The sequence below is a fragment of the Clarias gariepinus genome, chromosome 24, assembly GCF_024256425.1.
Source record: "Clarias gariepinus isolate MV-2021 ecotype Netherlands chromosome 24, CGAR_prim_01v2, whole genome shotgun sequence".
In the NCBI taxonomy this organism is placed as follows: Eukaryota; Metazoa; Chordata; class Actinopteri; order Siluriformes; family Clariidae; genus Clarias; species Clarias gariepinus.
Genome location: NC_071123.1, coordinates 7,171,805 through 7,187,596, shown reverse-complemented (window position 1 = coordinate 7,187,596; position 15,792 = coordinate 7,171,805). Strand labels below are relative to the sequence as shown.

At 35.1% G+C, this 15,792-nt stretch overlaps 1 pseudogene; it reads left to right on the top strand.

Annotated features, from left to right (window-relative positions):
• The window catches only part of LOC128512185 (polyubiquitin-C-like), a 48,710-nt pseudogene that overhangs the window by 10,399 nt on the left and 22,519 nt on the right, over positions 1–15,792 (top strand).

Below are 15,792 nucleotides of genomic sequence, written 5' to 3'. Positions count from 1 at the left end.
TATAAGAAGATTTTTGGTGTTTAGTAATGGTCATTAGTATGCTGTATTATGATATGTTGTTATGTGGTTGACTTATTAATTATATACAAATATCATACACCTCAACAACTGGACCCTTTGATGAGAACTTCTAATGTATATAATTTGGATTCAAATTTAGATTTAAGTGAATGCAGCAGATATTCTTCCACTAAGGTTATGTGATGTGCATAACTAACAATGCTGTGATTTTGGTGTGTTTTAAAAAATCTCTTGAAATAAAAATGCATTTTAAGACTGTATACTTTTTACTGTATAAAGTAAAATCCTGATATAAAATGTATACAGTATACAGTAGATACATATAACTAACCTATGGCATATTATCAAATTTCTGTGATTAAATTAGACCATGGTGTCTAACAATCCACAAATCTAACAATCTGGCAACACAAAAGTATGACGGAAATCATGTGACCCAGCCTGCTGACGCGTCATTGGGTATAATTGTGCAAAGTTATCATTGTGCATTGTGCCATAATAAAAGAATCAAATGTGTGTTCCGATTGGCCTGAAGTACCCTGCGAAGTATACTGCACAGGGTGTTCAGCCATCTTAAGTTTGATTCCAAACCGCAGGGAGCGAAACCGCTCAGTACAAAGAGAACTGCGATCGGTATAGGGGACAACTGAACAACGGGTTTTCACTTCACCGGAAACGAGAATGAAAATTTTCCCATCAGTCATTGCGTCTCGCTGGAGCTCGAAAAGGGATTTATATATTTATAATCATTATTATCGAGAGCGACATAATATTAATATTACACAATAATATATTTTTTTTTAATTATATTAAGACATCCCTTACGGAAGCTTATTGCATTCACAAAAGAAAAAAAAATCACGGGACTTATGTCATAATTATGACTTAGTATCTCATAATTATGAGATATTATCTCATAATTATGAGATAATGATCTCGTAATTATGACTTAATATCTCATAATTATGAGATAATTATCTCATAATTATGACTTACTATCTCATAATTATGAGATAAGGGGAGGCAGTTTGTGAAAGGGGGCATTTTAGCGCATGACATCGGAAACGAAAGTTACTGCATCCTTTTGCTCGTAAACGAGGATCCAGAATTTTTAATAGGTGCCAGATGATTCTCTGAGATACCACAAAGCCAGCTTGGATGCATTTTAAATGGATGATTTTGTATCCATGAAGCATTTCATATTGGTTTTGTTACGTGGGGCGGTATGGAGAGCTGCACCACGAAATGTTATGATGTGTATAAGAGCCCTTACGCTGGGCTTTAGAGGGGATGAATGAAATAGGAGTTGTGAGAGTGCTTATGATACACACGGAAGGACCTTATCGTTTGGACATAGCGGGGGATTATTAATTAGGAACTTAAAAGGAAACAAAATTGAAACTGAAAACACAAAATGAACAGAGCCCCGCCGTCTACGCGAGAACGGACGGTGCTCGTGAAACTAAAAAAACGTTCGCCCTTACCTAAGATTTATAAGAGAGAGAGGGGGGTTTGTGTCTTTTTTTGTACTTTCATACTGTACTTAATCTGAGTGCGCGCGCTGGACTGATGCGTGCCGCTCCCTCTCTCTCTCTCATTCTCGCCGGCGTCTCAGACAGGGAGAGGCTGGGGCTTTGCCTCTGTCTCTAAGCAGCACACTTTTCTGTCTGTTTGTCTTTCTTTTCTGCGGACATGCCCGTTCAGAATATTGGTATTTATGCGTTGTTCTGCCCCTTGTAAGACCCGCATCGTTACAGGTTTAGCTGCTCCTGAATGAAGAGAGCCACTTCGAGAAGGACAGAATGTGCTTTTCTTCCTGAACAGTCATAAGCACTTTAGATACCTGTGAGTGTTGACATACTAATGATAATATCATCCAAATTACCTAATGACATTATTACCAGTATCATACCAGTATCAGGATCTCATAATTATGAGATAATAAGTCATAATTATGAGATATTATCTCATAATTATGAGATAATAAGTCAAAATTATGAGATATTATCTCATAATTATGAGATATTATCTCATAATTATGAGTTAGTAAGTCATAATTATGAGATATTAAGTCATAATTATGACATAAGTCCCGTGATTTTTTTTTTCTTTTGTGAATGCAATGAGCTTCTGTAATCCCTTGCATCACATAGATCATATGATCTGTAATAAATCTTCATACATCTTGTAAATTAATCAAATTATTGATTTACAAGTTATACACGTTTCAATAGTATATGTTTTATAATGGAAGTGACTACGCTGGTGACGTTTTTTAACTACTTTTTTTTGTTGTTACTATAGTACAAACAATTTGACAATAAGAATAATAGAAACAAAACAAGGCACAGAACAAATCCACAGTCCACAAATCAGTTACATTGTAGGATAGGATACCGCATGATCAGAAAAAATATTACCCAACAAAGAGGAAAGCCGAATTAATTATTGAACAATTAATACAATTGGAGGTAGAAAAAAGTGTGTGTGTGTGTGGGGGGGGGTGTTAGAGGGTCTATTTAATCTTCATTGATGATGTTGGGAATTTAAATATTAAGAAGCTTTATCCCAATTCTCTTACACGTGTGCTTTAGTGAAGCGTGAACGTCATATTCTTGGTCTCTTGTAAAAACAAAAAAAAAGAGATCTGGTCTTTAGTGTTTTACATTTGTGAATAAAATTTTTTCCAAGTAATAGCATGGCATTTACAAAAAAGTAAACTTTATTATCAGTTAGCAACATGCCAAATAAAATATAATTTTGCGTGAAAGGTGGAAGGGCACGTGTTTTAGTGATCAACCAATCATGCATATCATCCCAAAAAGCTGAAGAGAATACAGAAGAAAAATAAATGTTCAGATGTTTCTATATTATTATTGCAAATAATTTTACCTTCACAGACATTCTCTGTGCTGTTTGAACACTTTAATATTTTGTTTGTTCGTTGGATCTAGGACCACATATGAAAGTAACTCCTTAGATCTGAAAAAACTCAGAATTGTGTGTTCAGACAGCCATATAAAAAAAGTCAAATTTTATTTAAAAAAGAAAAAGATAGAGGATCCTAGAAAGTTCAAGTTCAAAAAGGTCAAGTAAAATTCAAGTCAAAGTTCAAGTAAAGTTCAAGTTTATTATTCTGACATAACCAAATGAATATAAAAAAAAACAGAATATATTTTAATAAATATGATATAATATAATATAATATAATATAATATAATAATCAATGTTCCTGTTTATATGTGCCTAAAACGGGGACTAGTTTTAAGTGCGGACGTATCTTGTCACGTGACACGTCAAGTGACGTCACTGTGGGATGTTTTTATATGTACACAGCAGGCGGCGCAGTTTGCTGCAGTTGTATCCAGACCAAGAGATGAGCAATAAAGCACTTGATTATCCAATTTAAGGGTAAGATTATTATTATTATTATTATTATTATTATCTCGAATAAAATATTTTAAAACAAGCAAGTTTTTTAAACAAAGCTTAATTTAAGGTCGTTTTTTATTCGTGATGAAGGCTAGTTTTTCTTTGTTTGAACCGTTTTTTGCTGAATCATTTCTGCTTTGAAAAAACACAGATGTATTGAACCATATAGTTTTATAGCTCAAATGATCCTGCTTTTGTTTTATTTGTATTTGGATTAAAAGCTTTAATTTGAAATCGGTTTACATGTTTAATAAATATGAATAAAAGTTTATGAATAAACTTTAACTTATGTATTTAAACTATTTAATTAATTTATATTTTATGATCACTAGTAAATTCAACATTAATACATTTTTTTTGTTCCATATGTCATGGCCAAAAGTTTTAAATGACACAAATATTAATTTTCATTAAGTCTCCTGCCTTAATGTTTATGATGCCAACTTGTCTATATCCCTGAATGTTATGAAGAGTCATCAGATATATTCTAATTAATTGGAAATTCCCTCTTCACCATGAAAATAAACTGAATCCAAAAACAAAACTTTTCCACTGCATTTCAGCCCTGCCACAAAGGAACCATCTGACATCATGTCAGTGATTCTCTCATTAACACAGTTGAGAGTGTTGACAGGGCTGGAGATCACTTTCTTGTGTGGATTAAGTTAGAATAACTGACTGGAATAATAAAAAAAATGGGTCGTGCTTGAAATCATTCTTCTTCCTCTGTTTATCATGGTTACCTGCAAGGAAACGCGTGCATCTATCATTGCCTTGCACAAAAAGGGATTCACAGGCAAGGATATTGCTGCTACTGAGATTGCACCTGAATCGACTATTTATCGGATCATCAAGAACTTTAAGGAGAGGGGTTCGATTGATGTGAAGAAGGCTTCAGGGCGCCCAAGAAAATCCAGCAAGAGACAGGACCGGCTTCTAAAGTTGATTCAGCTGCGGGATCAGGGCACCACCAGTGCAGAGCTTGCTCATGAATGGCAGCAGGCAGGTGTAAGTGCATCTGCACGCACAGTGAGGCGAAGACTTTTGGAGGATGGCTTGGTGTCAAGCGGGGCAGCAAGAAAGCCACTTCTCTCCAGGAAAAACATTAGGGACAGACTGATATTCTGCAAAAGATACAAGGATTGGACTGCTGAGGACTGGGGTAAAGTCATTTTCTCTGATGAATCCCCCTTCACTATAGTAAAGCATCCTGAGACTATTCATGTGTGGGGTTGCTTCTCAGCCAAGGGAGTAGGCTCATTTACAATTTTGCCTAAGAATACAGCCATAAATAAAGAAGGGTACAAAAACATTCTCCTAGAGCAACTTCTCCCAACCGTCCAAGAACAGTTTGGTGACAAACAATGCCTTTTTCAGCATGATGGAGCACCTTGCCATAAGGGAAGAGTGATGATTAAGTGGCTCAGGGAACAAAACATCAAAATTTTGGGTCCATGGCCAAAAAATTCCCCAGACCTTAATCCTATTGAAAACTTGTGGTCAATACTCAAGATGCAGATGGATAAACAAAAACCCACAAATGTTGACAAATTCCAAGCATTGATTATGCAGGAATGGTCTGCCATCAGTCAGGATGTGACCCAGAAGTTGATTGAGAGCATGCCAGGGCGTATTGCAGAGGTCTTGAAAAAGAAGGGTCAACTATGCAAATACTGACTCTTTGCATAAACTTAATGTAATTTTCAATAAAAGCATTTGACACTTATAAAATGCTTTTAATTACACTTCAGTATACCATAGTAACATTTGACAAAAAGATCCGAAAACACTAAAGCATCAGACTTGATCAGACATGAAAATTAATATTTGTGTCATTCTCCAAACTTTTGGCCATGGCTGTAAATAGATTAAACCATGCAGATCTTCGTAAAGACTCTCACTGGTAAGACCATCACCCTTGAGGTTTAGACCAGTGACACCATTGCGAATGTGAAGTCCAAGATCAGGACAAGGAAGGCATTCCCCCTGACAAGCAGAGTCTGATTTTTGCTGGCAAACAGCTGAAAGATGGCCGCGCCCTGTCCGACTACAACATCCAGAAGGAGTCCACCCTCCATCTGGTCCTGCACCTGGGGGGTGGCATGCAGATCTTCGTCAAGACTTTCTTTCACTGGCAAGACCATCATCCTTGAGGTAGAGTCAAGTGACATCTTTGAAAATGTCAAGGCCAAGATCCAGGACAAAGAAAGCATTCCCCCAGACCAGCAGAGGCTGATCTTTACTGGCAAGCAACTGGAAGATGGCAGCATTAATGTTATGTTGAATGTTAAATACCTTTAAGTCCATGTTTACCTTGGCAAGGGTTAAAGGATTGTGCAGCATTAGTGTATATCTTATATTTTTTGTATTAACGAACGGTAAAAATGTAGTATACAAAAATGTATACGAAATCTTATAAATCATAAACAACAATTACACCTGTTTTGGAGTGAAAAGCTGGTCCATTTATACATTTGCTTGATAAAGTGTTTGGAATTAAATATTTCTTTGATAATAGAGTAAATTTAAATTCTGTGCTATATTTTGTAATTAAAGCCACAAATTGCCTCATATGAGGGGAAAACTAAAATTAATATCAGAGTATATTTTTATTAGATAAAAATCTTTAGCTTAATTGGCCATTTGTTTGCAGGAGCCTTGTGTGTTTATAATATTTGTATAAAATTAGATATTACTACTCTAGTAGGAAATGTGATCATTAACACTTTCAAAATAATTGAAGACTTTTCCTGAACTTATAAAAGCTGTTTAATATATGTGGGCTAGGGGACACATCTGTAAGGAAGTATCACAACATGCCCCACCACTCTGTGGAAAGAGACCCAAATCCAGAAAAAGATTTCTCAGACCAGAATCAAATTCACTGAAGCATGTATTCATTGAAGTTCAAGTATTGAACACCTTTTTCCCTTTATCTCCCTGAGTTTATTAACTTAACTCCTAAGAACTATTTTCTCAACAGTAATGCAAAGACCACATATACCTACTGTATTAAGTAAACCATGTTTGTGTGATGGAGCTGTACTAGTTAAAATGCGCTTACAGCACAGACTGTGATATTCGTTTGTGTATTTCTAATTTATGTTTGTTCAATACTACTCTTATTCAGAGACCCGTGATTGTGTGTATTATTATTATTTATTATTTTTTGCCTATGTGACCAAGTATCAATATTTGCTCAGTCATGAAGGAAAACTTGGTAAAGTTGATTAAAAAGAATTCAGTTCATTAAATTGCCTATTTTATGCTGAAAAAAAGGATGTCACCATATACTGCACAATTCTGAGCCCTATATATGATTATTTTTTTTAAAAAACAGCTAAACAAATAATGCCTAAAATGGTGGTGTCGTTATTCTTGTTGTTACTTAATTACTTAATGCCATATGTGTTATTTCATAGTTTTTTTAATTAAAAAAAACAGTATTGCGTTAGAATGTGGAAAATGAATCCAGACCTCTGTCCAAACGTTTGACTGGTACTGTTATTTCACAATCCTATTACATTAATCAGCTTAAATAGCTTACTGTATACACTCAGTGCTGTGTTTGGTGTGACCAACGTTTGCTTGCAAAACAACAATTCTCCTAGGCAAACTTGCACAACGTTTTTGATGGAAAGTGACAAGTTGTTTAAAATATTTTGGAGAACTAATCACAGATCTTCTGTGGATGTAGGCTGCTTTTTGAGGTCAGGACTCTATAGGGTCCAAACCATCACTTCCAGGATTCCTTGTACTCACAACAAGGTATGTACCTCGCTCCCAGTGGTTTCTGCAAGTTTTTTGATAATTTGGGCTGTCAGACAACTTCCAATGTTGCATTGGGTATTGTAGCTGTCACAGATAAAATATTTTATTCAGAATATTTTTTGGTCACATTTTGAAATACCTTTTTTTTGTTTGTTATAAATGGTGTGTAATATTTAACTTTGTATTTTGAATCGTTTATTTAATTTATATGATAATATGAAAAATGTGCCACCTACAGGAGAAAACCAGTGCGCTACACTAACCAGTCATGTGTTTTTATTAGCTGTGTGTACACAAAAGACATGAGGTTGCGAGTGTGTCGAGCGTGCAAGATAAAGAAAAGTGGTGTTTAAAATGTATCTGTTGATGTCTCCTGAATCCTGATTAGAAGGCACACGGTATGTTTGTTTATATTTTGAAATGATCATGCCTTTGTAATGTATGGTAAAGTTTGTATTTGAGAAAAGTCAATAATCTGTGATTAATTTAACTGTCATGATGCATTCACTTCACAATCTGTAATTTTGATCGTAATGTTGTTTATTTTCATATTATAGTTTTTTCACGGTGGCCATTTGATGTTCGTGAAGTTGACTGTCCTCACTTTTGAGAAGATGACATTAAAATTTGAAAGCATTGAAGGCATCAGTTGAAAAGTGTTTTTTCTGGTCAGAAAAAAAATATTCGGGAGCCGTTATAGGTATCATTGTACAATCAAGACTCTACATATACTGTTATATGAAATAAAAGAGAAGAATATTCAGTTATTATTTTACTTTTGATTAAAATGTTTTGAGTCTCAATTAATCTTTAATGCTTGGGTAATTTTATAGAATAAAATAATTTACTGCAGTTGATGCCATATGAAAGTAGGCCACTGAATATCAGCTCAGGCAGTAGTACTAGAATGACTTGTATATGTCAGAGGTGACTTAAAAATATAAAGTGGGTTCTACTGGGTACTCATTATTCATTATAATTCATAACTAGCCATAAGATTTGTATACCCTGCAAATGTGCTGTTGTCAGGAATTCTTAAATATAAAAACAGATAACCTAAAAAAAGGTTGTAAAATGGCTTTAGGAACACAAGTATATACAGTACATACTGTAAACACCCAGTTCAAAGTACAGGATTTAAACGATATCTGACAAAGTTCGATCAAATGAACAAAAAACATTTATTAATGTGTGATATTTATCATGTTTAAAAATATACTGTGAATCATAACAGCCCCACAATTACAATGTAATTAATTCAGTGCAAACTGGTAAATACAGTACTCATTCATACCAGTACTCTTCATGACTGGGATCCAAAGAGTGATTCATTAGTAGCAATGCAGTAATGTGGGGGAAGAAAAAACAGGGAAAAAAAAAAGAAATCTTACAACATCCTGGTCAAGTATGTATTGAATGGGTATCATGCTGGGTCAGACTATGAGTGATTTATTTATTTTTGTTACACAGGACACAACCAAAAGAAATGTGTGGTGAGGCATATTTTCATGATGACATTATCATTATGTTCACATTACCAGTCTGAAGTGACTCAAATTTTTACCCTACACAGATCTTATTTGTTTATAGCTGTCTGAAATCTAATGTTTTTCAGATCAGACCCAAGTCACTGAGTCACCTGAGTGTAAGGCCATGTTCACATTACAAACCACATTGTTTTGGACTTTCAGACAGCACAGGCAGTGTGGGGATCTCAGTACGCTCAGTATCACATTAGGGGTCAAAATTTGAGATTTGTGTCACTTCAGTCTAGGTTTTGATTAGGCAAAAAAGAAAGCAAATACATATCAGTGTTTGCACTTACGGTGTTTCAGAGGACAGATGTTTCTAAATCAGAGTCAGATAAAAGTCTGATAGTCAAGACGTCAAGTTATTTATGAATAGAATCAGTCATGACATGTAAATCATGTAAAAACATGCAAATCTTAAAACACTATATATTTTTTTTATTTCTAGGTCATGTTCGGTCAATATTTCACTTATTTGTCAGATTTGTGTATCTGCCAAATAAAAATTGAATTTAAATTTCATCTTTATTTATACAGTGTGGCTTGTAATGTGAACGCTCTAGTTAACTGCAGTGTCTCTCCTAGCAACGTACCATTCATATGAATAATCATTTTCAAGGTGTCCGAGAGTGGGAGCGGTATCGAGTACATTCCAGATCTTTCTTTTTGGCAGAGATTGTATTACTCCGCGTTATCAGAAGTTCAAGTTTAATACTTTATTTTGACATAAACGAATGTAAAGAAATCAGTATACCTTTTTAATAAACGCAATATAATATAATATAATATAATATAATATAATATAATATACGTTCCCGGTATATTTTTGCCTAGTCATATGATACATTAAGTGGCGTCACTGTGCAGTGTTTTTATATATACAGCAGGCGGTGCAGTTTGCTGCTGTATCCCAAGTAAGAGAAGAGAAAGCCGTGGGTTTCATCCGAATTTAAAGCACTTGAATATTTCGTCCAGAGGGTAAGATGATGATGATAATGATTATCTTGAATTAACTATTTTAATAGAAGCAAACCTGATTTAACATAGTGATGTGCTACGAGGATTGTAATGTTTTAGAATGACGCCATAATTTGTGACTTATTTAAGGTTTGCTTCGTTGCTTTATTTAACCATTTATTTTGGTTTGAGTAATGTGAGACTTATTGTTGAATATGCTGAATGTTTTTAAGGAAAGAGTTTATTTTAAGTTATTTTTAGTCGTGAAGAAGGGTGTTTTTTCTTTGTTCGTCGCGGGCCGTTTTTGCTGAATCATTTTTGCTTCCCCAACAAATAACCCGGATGTTCTGAACTGGCGAATAAGGGAGTTAAACTGTGGACATTTTAAAGGAAACGACTTCTCATTGTCAAAAAATATTTTAAAGGCTATATAACAAATGTTCCAGTTCTTCCTTTAATAGTATTCGATTTAAGCTTTAAGTTAAATTGGCTTTGTATAATAAAAAAAATCGTTTATAAATAAGCTTTTACAATGTATTTAGGTTTAGTTCATTAATAGTTTATAATCATTGTGACATATTTTTTTTCTGAATGTATTTATTGTATTTTTCTCTTAAGATTAAACCATGCTGGAGGCTGGAGATCACTCTCTTGTGCTGATTAAGTTAGAACAACAGACTGGAATAATTAAAAAAATGGGTCGTGCTTGAAATCATTCTTCTTCCTCTGTTTATCATGGTTACCTGCAAGGAAACACGTGCATTCATCATTGCCTTGCACAAAAAGGGATTCACAAGCAAGGATATTGCTGCTACTGAGATAGCACCTGAATCAACTATTTATCGGATAATCAAGAACTTCAAGGAGAGGGGTTCGATTGATGTAAAGAAGGCTTCAGGGCGCCCAAGAAAGTCCAGCAAGAGACAGGACCGGCTCCTAAAGTTGATTCAGCTGCAGGATCAGGGAACCACCAGTGCAGAGCTTGCTCATGAATGGCAGCAGGCAGGTGTAAGTGCATCTGCACGCACAGTGAGGCGAAGACTTTTGGAGGATGGCCTGGTGTCAAGCGGGGCAGCAAGGAAGCCACTTCTCTCCAGGAAAAACATTAGGGACAGACTGATATTCTGCAAGAGATACAAGGATTGGACTGCTGAGGACTGGGGTAAAGTCATTTTTTCTGATGAATCCCCTTTCACTATAGTAAAGCATCCTGAGACTATGCATGTGTGGGGTTGCTTCTCAGCCAAGGGAGTAGGCTCACTTACAATTTTGCCTAAGAATACAGCCATAAATAAAGAAGGGTACAAAAACATCCTCCTAGAGCACCTTCTCCCAACCATCCAAGAACAGTTTGGTGACAAACAATGCCTTTTTCAGCATGATGGAGCACCTTGCCATAAGGGAAAAGTGATGGTTAAGTGGCTCAGGGAACAAAACATCAAAATCTTGGGTCCATGGCCAGGAAATTCCCCAGACCTTAATCCTATTAAAAACTTGTGGTCAATACTCAAGATGCAGATGGATAAACAAAATCTCACAAATGTTGACAAATTCCAAGCATTGATTATGCAGGAATGGTCTGCCATCAGTCAGGATGTGACCCAGAAGTTGATTGAGAGCATGCCAGGGCGTATTGCAGAGGTCTTGAAAAAGAAGGGTCAACTATGCAAATATTGACTCTTTGCATAAACCTAATGTAATTTTCAATAAAAGCATTTGACACCTTTAAAATGCTTGTAATTACACTTCAGTATACCATAGTAACATTTGACAAAAAGATCCGAAAACACTAAAGCATCAGACTTGATCAGACATGAAAATTAATATTTGTGTCATTCTCCAAACTTTTGGCCATGGCTGTAAATAGATTAGACCATGCAGATCTTCGTAAAGACCCTCACTGGTAAGACCATCACCCTCAAGGTTTAGCCCAGTGACACCATTGCGAATGTGAAGTCCAAGAACAGCAGAGGCTGATCTTTGCTGGCAAACAGCTGGACGATGGCCGCACCCTGTCTGACTACAACATCAAGGAAGAGTCTACCCTGCATCTGGTTCTGCACCTGAGGGGTGGCATGCAGATCTTTGTCAAGACTTTCTTTCACTGGCAAGACCATCAGCCTTGAGGTTGAGTCAAGTGACACCATTGCAAGTGTCAAGGCCAAGATCCAGGACAAAGAAGGCATTCCCCCAGGCCAGCAGAGGCTGATCTTTACTGGCAAGCAACTGGAAGATGGCAGCATTAATGTTGACATTAATACCTCTAAGTCCAGATTGTGCCACATCAGCGTATTCTATATTTTGTAATAATGAACAATAAAAATGTAGTAAAAATAAAGCATTTGCATCAGAGTCAACATTAGCAGACGGTCATCAACAAGAACTGTTTTATTGCTTGTTACATCAGGCCAGCCTATTGCTAAAGATCATTTTGTCTATAAAATCTTATAAATCATTAACAATTTCACCTGTTTTGGTCCCCAATTCAATTTTGGCTTGCATGCTAAATTAACAGTGAAAATCTGGTCCATTTATATATTTGCTTGATAAAGTGTTTGGTATTGAATATTTATTTGATAATAGAGTAAATTTAGATTCTGTGCTATATTTTGTAATTAAAGCCACAAATTGCCTCATATGAGGGGAAAACTAAAGTTAATATCAGAGTATTTTTTTATTAGATAAAAATCTTTAACTTAATTGGCCATTTGTTCGCAGGAGCTTTGTGTGTTTATAATATTTGTATAAAATTAGATATTACTACTCTAGTAGGAAATGTGATCATTAACAATTTCAAAATAATTGAAGACTTTTCTTGAACTTATAAAAGCTGTTTAATATATGTGGGCTAGGGGACACATCTGTAAGGAAGTATCACAACATGCCCCACCACTCTGTGGAGAGAGACCCAAATCCAGAAAAAGCTTTCTCAGACCAGAATCAAGTTCACTGAAGCATGTATTCATTGAAGTTCAAGTATTGAACACACTTTTCCCTCTGTCTCCCTAAGTTTATTAACCTAACTACTAAGAACTATTTACCCAACAGTAATGCAAAGACCACACATACCTATTAAGTAAACCATGTGATGGAGCTGTACTATTTAAAATGCACTAACAACACAGACTGTGATATTTGTTTGTGTATTCCTAATTTATGTTTGTCCAGTACTACTCTTATTCATTACATTTTATTAAATTCTATTACACAGTTATTCATTTTGACCAGTAAATATCTGGTGAGTAATCTGACCGGCCTTTTTTTTTTCTTAGCAGCACACAGCCATATAGATCATAACCAAGCAGACAGTGTTGCCATAGCAAGACCATTACTTATCCGAGGGGCACTATTTTATACAGCTGGTACAAAAGGGAACATTACAATTAGTTGGTGAATAATGTGTATTTATCATAACACTAATGGGTGTTTTCATATAGAATTTTTTCAAAACATCCATTCTTGGATGATTTTTAATCACATAGCCATAATATTATGGCCACCCACCTAATATTGAGTAGGTCCCTTTTATGCCACCAAACTAGCCCTAACCCATCGGTCCATGGACTCTGAGCTCTAAAGGTATGCTGTGGTATCTGGCACCAAGCCATTAGTAGCAGATCCTTTAAGTAATGTAAGTTGTTAGGTGGGGCCTCCATGAATCTGATTTGAGCAGAGGCCCCTGCTTCCAAGGAATACCATTTCCATGAAGGAGTTTACTGTACATGGTCAGCACCAAAGTTTATGTAGGTAGTACATGTCAAAAAGACTTCCACATGATTTTTTTTTCTGCCTTCAACACATCAACTTCAGGAACAAAATGTTCACTTGATGCCTAATACATCCCCCTCACTTCCTGGTGCCACTGTAATGAGATAGTGAATGTGATTCACTTTACTTCTCAGTGGCAAAAATGGCATGGCTGATCACTGTCCATTAACCCTTTTTTTGTCTATGTGATCCAGTTTCAATATTTGCTCAGTCGTGGAGTAAAATCTGGTAAGGTTGGTTAAAATGTATTCAAATTCAGGTCATTAAATTGCTACAGAAGCTCATTGCATTGAAAAAAGGAAAATAATTATGACTTAATATCTCATAATAATGACATCCTAATCTCATAATTATGACTTACTTACTTATAATTATGACTTAGTATCCCATATTTATGAGATATTATCTCATAATTATGACTTACTCCCTCATAAATATGTCATAATTATAATATAATTATCTCTTACTAATTATGACTTACTCTTACTAATTATGACTTACTATCTCATGATTATGAGATAAGGGGAGGCAGTTTGTGGAAGGGGGCATTTTATATAATTCTCATAATTATAAGATGTTATCTCGTAATTATGTACTACTTAGTAAGTCATAATTATGAGATCAGAATCTCATAATTTTAAGATAGTAAGTCATAATTATGAGATATTAAGTCATAATCATGACATAAGTCCCAAGATTTTTTTCTTTTGTGAATGCAATACGCTTCTGTAAATTGCCTATTTTGTGCTGAAAAAAAGTTTGTCACTCTATGTACACTGCACAATTTTGAGTCCTATATATGATTATTAAAATGTTGTTGTTGTTGTTGTTACTACTTAATGCCATATGTGTTATTTTATAGTTTTGAAAAAAAAAACTGTCCAAACATTTGACTGGTACTGTTATTTCACAATCCTATTATATTAATCTTAAAAGCTTAAATAGCTTACTGTATACACTCAGTGCTGTGTTTGGTGTGACCAACATTTGCTTGCAAAACAGCATCAATTCTCTGGGCAAACTTGCACAACGTTTTTGATGGAAATTGACAAGTTGTTCAAAATATTTTGGAGAACTAATCACAGATCTTCTGTGGATGTAGGCTGCTTTTTGAGGTCAGGACTCTATAGGGTCCAAAACATCACTTCCAGGATTCCTTGTACTCACAACAAGGTATGTACCTCGCTCCAGTGGTTTCTGCAAGTTTTTTGATAATTTGGGCTGCCAAATTATCAGCAGTTGCATTGGGTATCATTGTACAATCAAGAATCAAGACTCTACATATAATGTTATATAAAATAAAAGACAAGAATATTCAGTTATTATTTTACTTTTGATTAAAATGTTTTGAGTCTCGATTAATCTGTAATGTTTGGGTAATTTTATAGAATAAAATAAATTACTGCAGTTGATGCCATATGAAAGTAGGCCACTGAAAATCAGCTTAGGCAGTAGTACTAAAATGACTTGTATATGTCAGAGGTGACTTAAAAATATAAAGTGGGTGCTACTGGGTACTTATTATTAATTATAATTCATAACTAGCCATAAGATTTGTATACCCTACAAATGTGCTGTTGTCAGGAATTCTTAAATATAAAAACAGATGACCTAAAAAAAGGTTGTAAAATGGCTTTAGGAACACAAGCATATACAGTACATACTGTAAACACCCAGTTCAAAGTACAGGATTTAAACGATATCTGACAAAGATTGATTAAATGACATGATAAATATCACACATTAAAACATTTATTAATGTGTGATATTCATCATGTTTAAAAATATACTGTGAATCATAACAGCCCCACAATTACAATGTAATTAATTCAGTGTAAACCGGTAAATAAGGTACTTATTCATGTTTATATGATAATTACCAGTACTCTTTACGACTGGTATCCAAACAGTGATTTATTAGTAGCAACTCGGTAATGTGAGTGTGTGTGCGTGTGGGTTTGGGGGAGATCTGATATTTTTCAGATCAGACCCAAATCACTGAGTCACCTGAGTGTAAGGCCATGTTCACATTACAAACCACAAATGGTTTGGAACTTTCAGACAACACAGGCAGTGTGGGGATCTCAGTACGCTCAGTATCACATTAGGGATAAAAATTAGAGATTTGTGTCACTAATTTTTGTGTCTAGGTTTTGATTAGGCAAAAGTAAAGCAAATACATATCAGCGTTTGCACTTACGGTGTTTCAGAGGACAGATGTTTCTAAATCAGAGTCAGATAAACGTCTGATAGTCAGGACGTCAAGTTATTTATGAATAGAATCAGTCATGACATGTAAATCATGTAAAAACAT